At 38.6% G+C, this 9,888-nt stretch overlaps 1 long non-coding RNA gene across 1 annotated transcript; it reads right to left on the bottom strand.

Annotated features, from left to right (window-relative positions):
• Positions 1-1,374: 1,374 nt before the first annotated feature.
• LOC148056174 (uncharacterized) lies at positions 1,375-9,888 on the bottom strand. The gene is made up of 3 exons (XR_015703821.1): positions 9,774-9,888; positions 2,518-2,563; positions 1,375-1,822 (listed from the first exon to the last, which is right to left on the bottom strand). It is a non-coding gene; the product is annotated as an uncharacterized LOC148056174 (long non-coding RNA).

A 9,888-nucleotide genomic window follows, 5' to 3' on the forward strand; every position in this document is an offset into this window, starting at 1 on the left:
TTTACTGTTGACAGTTTGTACTCAGTGCTAAAGGGCAGTGGTAAAGATTTGTTTCCTCTCAAATACACCTTTTATATGAAGACCAAAACAGTTTTATTTATGGTTGCTTAAAACCAACAGCAGCTCTCAAAACCTCATCCCTCCTTTGGTGTGTGCCTTACTGCATTGCCTGGGAGCAGCGCTTAAGGATGAGGGCTGCAAGGGCACGAGGCTTTGCTTGAGCACAGAGCAAAAAGACAACCAGTTCTTGCTCCAAAAGGTGTCCAACTGTTCCTGTTCCCAGTACAGAGCTATGCAGAGCTTGGCAGTAAACATAACATAAGCAGAGACAGCTTAGAAGGACTTTGAAATAATTTTAAAGAAACCTTTATTCTACATTTAATGAGATGGAAAAAGGAGCAAGTGTGAGGTTACAGACAGCAGCAGTGCCTCATAACTGTAAATAAGAGACTTAATTATTCAAAGCCAGACCAGAAGGACTCTGAGTGAAAGAACTGCAAAATTACTGAAGGCAAGAAAAGGGAATTAGAGGTAGGAAGGCCAGTTCTTGGAGATACACTGAATATATTTACTGATCTTGGTGTTCAAGACAGTCCAGACTACCAAGAGTTGGGATAGGTAACCTGACCTTGGAGTGAGAGTTAGACCATGTGCAGCCTTGTCAGAGGTGGAGCTTTTGGTCTGGATCAGAGGAAAGAGGTAGAGAGAGGCAAAGCTAGCTCACACTGAAGAACAGAACACAAAAACAGAGTTCATAGGCTGTGACCACCAAGACTGTGTCTCTCATCTCCTAAATGCACAATGCTGCTCAGCACTGTCTTTAAGAAACATGTTTGTTAGTAGTTTGGCTTCCATATATCCACAATTGCTAATTCAGCTAAGGCTGTTTACTGGGGCAATGAATTAGTTTCCTTATGGTATATTTGCCTTCCTCTTGTGAAAATTGCTTTGGAATTTAATGTTTAAAACAAGACCTCTCTTTTCAGAAACACACCCACCCACACAGCACACACTGAGTTTGCCAACAATTAACGAGGCAATCTGTCTGTAAAATAATCAAAAGTGTTTTAAAGAAAAAAATATTTCTATTTAAATGAAAAAATTACAGACTAAACAGCATGATTTTTTACCATGTACAATACACATTTTTTTGAAGACAACATGACCTGTGCCTTGTGAGGATCAATTACATGAAAGTTGTGGTTAAGGCTTAACACTGAAGAGCTTGTTCTCACAGTCACTCTTAAATATCTCATAGTAATATTTTTTTCAAAAGTGCTTAGCAAGGTTGAACAATCTCATGCTCCTGTTGATAGCAACCTGAAGCATGGGAGCTTCCAAATATAATGGACCTGTTGCTTTTTGATTCTGTGCATTCACTTTTATGTAAATCTCCCAAATATATAACTTAAACATCTTAATCAAATTAGGTTCCATCTCAGTCATCAATCATCACACCCAATGAGCAAAGACGTTTCCCTAAATACATTCTGCATTATAGGTTTTATCTTCAACACAGCTAAAGAGAAAGCAGCTTATGGACCCATGTCAAATTCCGGGAAGTATCATCACACAGGACAGTGTTTGCAGAATATGTAGTACTGTAAACTTGTTGCCATGGCCGCTCTCTTTTGGATTGTTCTTACATTTACTTTCTTCAACTTCTTTTTTTAACATTTGCACTTCTTGAATCTATGCCTGATTAAATCTCCCTGCCCTTTCCAGTTGTTATTACTGATCACCTTCTTGCAAAACTGCAGAAGAGAGCCTGAAAGTATTGAAAAATCTTCAGAACTAGCATTTTGGGAATACCGAAGGTCTTCTAGAAAACAAAACAACAACAAAAAACCAACAAACACCACCAACCAAAACAAACACAGTTGCACCATGCTTGCAATTCTGTGATGCAGATATCCCTGGGATGAAGGACTTGGCCCTTCAATGTGCTATATACTTCACTCTGCCTATAATTTAGCATTTCATATCCTCAGGGCTCTGCAGATAAGCAGTCACAGAGAGTCAGTCTCACTTATACCTTAGCACTACACACATGCTCAGGAGTTGGGATGGACTGGAATGAGATTACAAGATCATTATGTGATTCAGCAGTATCAGCTCAAATTATTGTTAAATAAAAAACATAAAACAGTGATCATATGTTTTTAGCAGTTCTCATATTTAGGATGGCAAAAAGTCATCCCAGTCTTTCTCACATACAAAGTGCATCATTATACAACTTGGACACCTCAGCATTGCTTCAATTAAAATTAATTTCTATGTTTACTGCAATTCCTGAATTATTGACAAGTGTTTTATTCAAAGAATTTGTTAGTTCTCCAACACCATATGGGCACAAGTGTGCAGGACAGAATATGCCTGCAACTTTGCCAAGCAGAATTTTGGTACAGCACATTTTATTTCTGAAGACTGAAATGTACTGCTCTAAGAGAAGAACAGACCCAGTTCCAAAATGTAGGATAACATCACATCATAAATTAATGATCTGTAATATCATACCATGAATGCTTCATTTCTCTTCTTTCTCCCTCCACATGATATTTATCTGGTTAAAAAGAAAAATGAAAGAAGAATAAATGCAAGCTGAGTGGAGAGCTATATATTTTGACAAACTGTCATGACCTTTCCCATTGAAATTTACATATAAATGTTTCCAAGTTTTTTTATTCAGTTGAGCATTTTGCAGGTAAATATAACCTTTCTGGAAAAGATGACCCCAAAGAAAGGAAAAAAACACTGTTAAAATTATACAATCAAAATTACATTTGGAATGCAATTTTCATTTATATACTTTACCCTAGCTGAAAGTCAGGTGTTCTATATCATGAATACAGGCAACATAAGCAACAAGACAAAAGACACAAATGCAGTGTACACCAAAAGTCTCCATTAAGGTACCCTGAATTCTGAATGAAGCCAATCCGCACATCCTATGAGCAAGCAAATATTACACAAATCTATCCTCAGAGAGAAATGGTGGAAAAGAAGTGAGGCAAAGGGTGTTCAGCCCCAGTTTTGTCTATTATTCAGAAAACTTAAATGCTTTAGGTAAGTCAGGTAGTGTTTAATATTATGTAACATTTTTTGCTTCAACTTCTTGTGTTTTCCTTCAACCCATATTTACATTATGTTTAAGCTATTTAAATCATTTAAACCTCAATCAGCTGTAAAAGCTTTTCTGTCATTGCTACAAACTGTTTCTTCCAGCAGAGTGTTGAATTTTCAGGTTGGAATAGTAAAGGTTTGCCAAATCAGTATAAAGGGAGAATTACAGCTTGGGTCATGATGTACCACGCGGTTGTCTAAAGGCCTCAGCAAAGCAAGTGGTACAGAGCTGCACAGTGATACCACCGTAGGGTCTAATCCAGGCTTCCTGCTTGGAGGGTCAATCAGTCAAACAAGTTATCCTGGGTCAGCAGAGCTGCAGTAACTTCTACCAAACCTAGTCAGGACTCTCATTTACAGCATCCAACTCTTTCCCAAACACCGCTGGAGTCATTCATACTACAAAGCATTTGCTTTATGTGAGTGCCGGCTTCCCAGTATCCCCACAAAAATATCCTCCAGTCATAAAGCATTTTCTGCTAGGTCACAGTGCCTGAAAGCATAATATGTTCATTCTCTGTGGAAGAAAAAGGCACCTTTGGTCTCACATATTCACAGCTGTTGCAAACCAGAGCAATCCCACTGAAATCAGGGGAAATGCATGACATCATGCTACCTCGACTGGTGTTGAGGTACCTAGGAGATCCTACACTGAGAGCTGCCCTGCTTCTAATTATGCGTTGCTCCTCGTCTGAAGTATTCTCTATTGTTTTTTTGAAAAGACAATGTTCCTGTTTAAATCCCACCTTCCTCATGCCAGAAGAGATTAAAAATTTCTCAACTAGGTGCAAAATACACTGATGTGCTTAAAGTTTATGCCAGTCCCATGCTACCAACAGCAGTGCAAGGCGTGTGGGAAGGAGAAAGCTCTAATGGAGAAATAAGCAACTTTCATATTGATTTAATGAATCTCACAATAGTTATCAAATAGATTGCTCATCACTTTGCTTTTCCTTGAAAACTCAGGTCTTTTTAAACTTCCCCAACCTAGATTTATTTGTGTCCTGATTTCTTTCTCAAGTTCTGGGAAAGAAACCTGCAGTTTGATGAATTTGAGCTCAAGCTGCAGATTCTCAAGAGCTTTGACTGTCAAGCGCATGAATTCTCAATGCCTTGATTTCCTCTCTCTTTGATGCCAATAGGAGGCAAAATCCTTAACAGGTTTAAGTAGTCATAACTGCTTGATTTCTGAAGAGCATATCCCAGTAATGTGCCCATCTCACAGGCAGTGCAGTGAAACTTGATTAGCATCTGTGCACATTGCTTTAGGAACACTAGGTGGAAGCGTCTTTGATCAAAAATGTAGTCAGAACATGATTTTAAAAATATTCAACTCCCACTGAAATCCAAACTCTGCCCACTAGCTTTAAAGAAAACAGATTTAGGCCAGCACTCAACACTTTTGAAAATCCAAATCTGAAGTAGAATAACTCCGTGTGGGCACCACGTCCTAAATGAGAAAGACACAGGCAAATCAGGTCTGACTAAATGTAGAACTAGAATTTGCCTAAAACCATACTTGAACCATTGCTGAGCTTTGAACAGTTTGTTTTCAATTAATTTGCCATTTTTCCTTGCCTCACAAATGCTGAGTGCTGGTAGCAGCCGGGAGCTGGACTGCCACATGTTGTTTCCATGGCATTTCCAGTCTGACTGGAAGCCAAAAACATTAGAACGCTCAGGAGACAGCCTGTTTTCAAGAGTTCTCAAGAAAATTTTGGCTGATCCAGGATGTTTTGACGACTTCAGAACAGCATCCAAACTGGGGCATAACTCATAGTCAAGCTAAGCCCAAACCCCAGAGAAGTTTGCCTGCAACAAGATGTGATTTGGAGAAGGCAGGTGTGGGCAAATATTTCCTAAGGTTTACTAGAAGCATTTAAAGGCAGACAGAGCAGACACAATAAAGAGAAAGAGATATCCAGAAACATACAATCAGCCCATGGTTTTCCAATTCAAGTTTTCAAACTTTACTAAAATCCAGCTCTCCTGCCACACAAAAGCATTCATTTGGGTGAAATGAATTTTGGGAGGGTTTAAAGATGGGGAACTGTGTGCTGGGATCTCTGCTCTGGACAGGGTAAGTTTCCATACATAACAGAAGAGCAATTGCTATTTTCCCCATTTTATCCAAGGTAAGCATGAGCAATAAGTTCCTGACAAGATGCCAATATAATTTGCAGTGGCATAGGCTTTTCCTCCCATATACTAGTGAGAGCAAAGCTGAACATCTATAGTCAGGCTTTGCATCTGTGATTCACATTTTCATTCCTGTGATAGACCCTTTCCTTCAGCAAGTTGTATATTAGCTTGTTCTCAAATTTTCCTTCAGTGCCAAATTGAAACCACAAAAAATTAATAGTTCATTCCTCCTGAACACTTGTAGCTGAGGTGCCAAGTTAAGAGAAATTTGTTATGGTGATAGCTTGTAGCTTGAGCAGTCAGGTAAGTAATGAATTTTCCTGCAGTTGGAATGACGTTGGAGAAGCCCATAACCTGGCCTGAGAGAGATGAGTTTATAGAAAACTTAACATTCACCCTAACTCGGTTATTGTAAATGCATGCACACGTTTTGCTCTGAGCAATTTAGAGCCCCAGCTGTCTCTCTGTCAGCCAGAGGCAAATATGGACACGTGCTCGTTTCGTACCCTCTTCTGCTGTGCACACACCCTGCTTTACTTACACCTCCTGACCAAGCTTTTCCCTTCCTCATGCACTTAATCATTTAAAAGGCTCACTGCAATCCAGTGCCAACGCTGCTAGAAATATCCCCAAATAGCAGTAATGCATTTGGGGGAGAGCGTATGAATATCCCTTCTGGTTTTGCTGGCTGCCATGACTGGTCAATCAGCAGAAGCACTTGGGCTCTGACACAACAGATTCACTGCAGCTGCTCTTTCTGTGAAAAGGAAAATTTCAAGAATCTGCTCACCACCTATTCCTGCACAGCTGAATTTTTCTGTGAAAGATCAAAGGTTCCGATGTAGCTCTCCTGCATGGTGCAGACAGTGAGCCTGTCTGGAGAGCCAAACCACCTCATTTAGGGCTTACCTTGTTTCATAGCTCAGCCAGGCAAGAGCCATGAGACATCAGGGACCAGCACATGTGCCTGACATGGACATTCTGATCACTTCATAGAATGGTTAGACATATACAATGCTCTTTTCAGCAGCACCTCCTGATAACCACGGTCCATCGAAAAGGTCAGAGGGCCATTGCTGGAGAGTAGCTACCAACAGCTTTATATTACTGCTTGCCTTACCACCTGGCTCAGGGGCCTGCAGAGAGCTGGCAGGAACGTGTAACCTGCAGCTCCTTCTCAAATCCCCTAAACCCCTGATGTCTCAATAAAATATCTGCCCTACTTTTCTGACCCCCACGACTGCTTTCTGTTCTCAGGGAAGCTGTCTTCTTTCTGAACAGAAAGCATATATCTTCAAATATAGATTTTTCTGCATGTTCTTGGTGTAAGCAGAACTGCTTGCTATAGCTAGTGCCTCAATAAACAGGGGGCAAAAAGCCCCAATCAAATAAAAAACCTGAATGCATTCATCTACGCTTCTCTCCATGAAGTCCTGAGTTCATCATTTTCTGTAAATCAAAGAGAAGATGAATGCTAAGTGTGATTCCAACTTCTCAGAGCAGATATAACAAACTATTTCCTGCCTCAAATCTCAATCAACCACCATGCAAGAAAATACATATTCATGTTTGTATTTCTTATTTGATCAATATCAAGATTGCTTCCATTTTTTATTTCAAAAGACAGTAAGAAAACACATTTTTAAAATTCACCGCAAAGAGTAAATTCAGCTAGAAGATCAAACACCCTATTGATTGCACTATTCAGGGTCACCACAGCAAATTCAGGGTATCATCTGTTTTAGTAACTTCTTTAGAAATCAGACCAGAATATTACCAGATCTTTAGTTCTATTAGCTGCACCACAGATCCCAAAGAGACCTCAGATCAGTTTGGTTTTGTTTCTGCTGCATATACTGCCCCTGGCTTCTGCTGTATGTGCTACTTCATTCTGCATTTGAATTTCTTATTTCAAGTTCAGAAACGTGCCCCTCTCCTGAATGGACTTCAAAGCTCATAAAACAGGCCAATCCTTTCATATAAATATATTGATTTTAAGAACACACTTGTAGTTAGGAAGAACAGTTTGGCTTTAGAGCAATATTTCTTGCTAATGTCTCACGATCTGAGCAGTGAGATGAATTTTGCTGAATCTAATATGTGGTTACTCATCACAAGGTATAGCTGCAAATTTCACACAGCAGGACTCCTTTGTCAAAGCAATCATCTGCTGCAAAAGTCTCTTCTGCAGGAGCTCCACGGGGCTCTGAGTACTTTGACATTTCAATCAAGTTTTCACAGTTCACAACTCGTTTTCAGCTTTCCGTGCTAAGCAGGTTAGCTCTGGAATTGCACAAGGAGAGCATTTGTTACTGCTCCGCCAGCTCACACAGACTGCTGCGGTTCTCAATTCCCTAGCAATACACTCCATGGGAAGCATTAAGGACAACAGTGCAGAACCAAATACAGCTTGGAAGATATTTCAAGGGAACAATTTGACATTTTCCCTGAGCCTACTTGCTTTTCTTCAAATAATATATATATATATATATATATAGTGTGTTCAATGCTTAGTAATCCGTGTGTGAGAATTACTGAGAAAATGTATTTTCAGCATGAAATATAGCTAATTCCTCTGTTTTGTCCAGAGGAACATTCCTATTTATTATTTTTCTTTTTTTTCTATTTTTTTCCCTCCTCTTATTAAGTCCTAAACTGGATGAACTAACTATATGCTTCTTAATTTTAGTTAAATATATAGTTAATGTTACGTCAAACCACTGAGTGTGGCTGCCATCATTTTCTGGACCAAAAAAAAGCCCCAGAAAATCCTCTCTGAGATCCATCTAATTGAGTCTCCCTTTTCTTGTCCCTGCAGATCAAAGGTATTTCTAGCACACCTTTTTGACTTTGAAACCTACAATCTGGTTGAAGCAGGATAAGAAATTCGTGTCTAATTGCTAGGGACGGAAGTTCTGTGACTTCTTATAGAGCCATGCTCTTAGAAATAAGCTATTATCAAAAAATGAGACCAATAACATTGATTAAATTGAGTATTGAAAACTTAAATTTTGCTTTTGATTTTTAGATACAGAAGGAACTGTAACAGTTATTTTTACAAGGAAAAGAGAAAACTCTCTAATCCCATGGATACATGCAATCTTGTAGCAGAAATAAGGCTAGGAATATAAATCAATACCTAGAAAATATATTCTAACAAGTTTCTTTTGGAGAGGAGAGATTATTGGAAGTCACAGAGAGATGTTGCAACAGCTTATTTCAACAGAAAATGTGGAGAACATGCCATGAAGAGTAACGGATATGTAACTTTACCCATCAAGAAAACCTGTATAATTGCGCTGTACATTTTTTAACACAAAGAGGAATTAAGCCAAATATCACAAAGTCAAATACCATACTGTCAGGGAAAAGAAAATTACCTTTCATTTTTTGAAGCTTTGTAAAAAAAATATGTTGCCACAAAAAGGATGAAGGTTACATCAGACCCTGAGATTTTATTGCATTCATTGGAGAAGTTTTTCTGCAAGAGGGCAATATAGCAACAGTAGCATGGATTTAGGTGAAGAAAATCCAAATGAAAATTGATGAGGAACAAGGAAATGGAGATGAAAACATCTGATCATTTTACAACAAATGGCTCACCACAAATGTAATTTCTGAAAACTTATTGAGTTTATCAGAGCAAATTGCTCCAAGGATGGCAATGGATATTTCCTTATTCAAAGATGTTGAGAATTTGTGAGACAGAATAATTAAACAATAACCATCACAAATTAATCCAGTCATCAGGTTGTCCAGCAGAACAATGACACACGGAGTTCATAACTAATAAATGAAGAATACTCATTGTTTACAAGATGAGTGGTAAGGACACTGCAAAAGTCAGTGTTTTTTAAATATATTAAGTATGAGGCTTCATGTGAAGTCACAATTTATAACCAAAGGCTGTAAATCATATAATATTAAGTCCTTTGGAGTCTTCTAGCAGTATCTTGCCTTTATTTGTTATTACTTCAGTCAAGCAAGATTCTTAATGAACTGTTTTACAATAACTAAGCAAAGACAGACAGGTAATAAAGTAGATTAATTTGGTCATAAGGTTTTTTCAATTTTCAGCATTGATTATTCAGCGCTATCATTCGCGAGCACTTTTTTTCCCCACTAAAATGACCATGCAACTCAGTGTGCTAAACATAATTTTGCTCCAGTTATTCAATTAGTGTCTGCACATATGCAAAGATTACAACTTCAGACTAATCCACTACTGTAAGATTTTCCTCTTTTCATCCATCACTTTAGTAAAATAAGAACCCTTACATATCTTACCTCTTCTAAATAAAAGAAATGCATTTGAAACAGAAAATTAATTCAGCTACTACAACTCAGATTTCATTCACATTTAATGATAAACAACATTAGACCAAGCAACACTGTTATTGAAATCCTACATATTGGCCTTCAGTAGTCAATACTTTTATCACCCTTCGGACACAGGCCAAATCCTTCTATAACACACAAAAGCAAAGATTTACAGGTCAGGTCATTACCTGAGAAAGTATGACCTCACAGCAGCTCCTCACTTAGTGGCTCTAAAGAGAAGGAGACTCTAGGGAGCGAGGAATAGCACAACCTTGACCCCCATCTCCACCAGCTGGAGAGCTT

This window comes from Nipponia nippon, unplaced genomic scaffold (assembly GCF_047370975.1).
Source record: "Nipponia nippon isolate SJK-2023a ecotype South Korea unplaced genomic scaffold, ASM4737097v1 scaffold_17, whole genome shotgun sequence".
Classification (NCBI taxonomy): Eukaryota; Metazoa; Chordata; class Aves; order Pelecaniformes; family Threskiornithidae; genus Nipponia; species Nipponia nippon.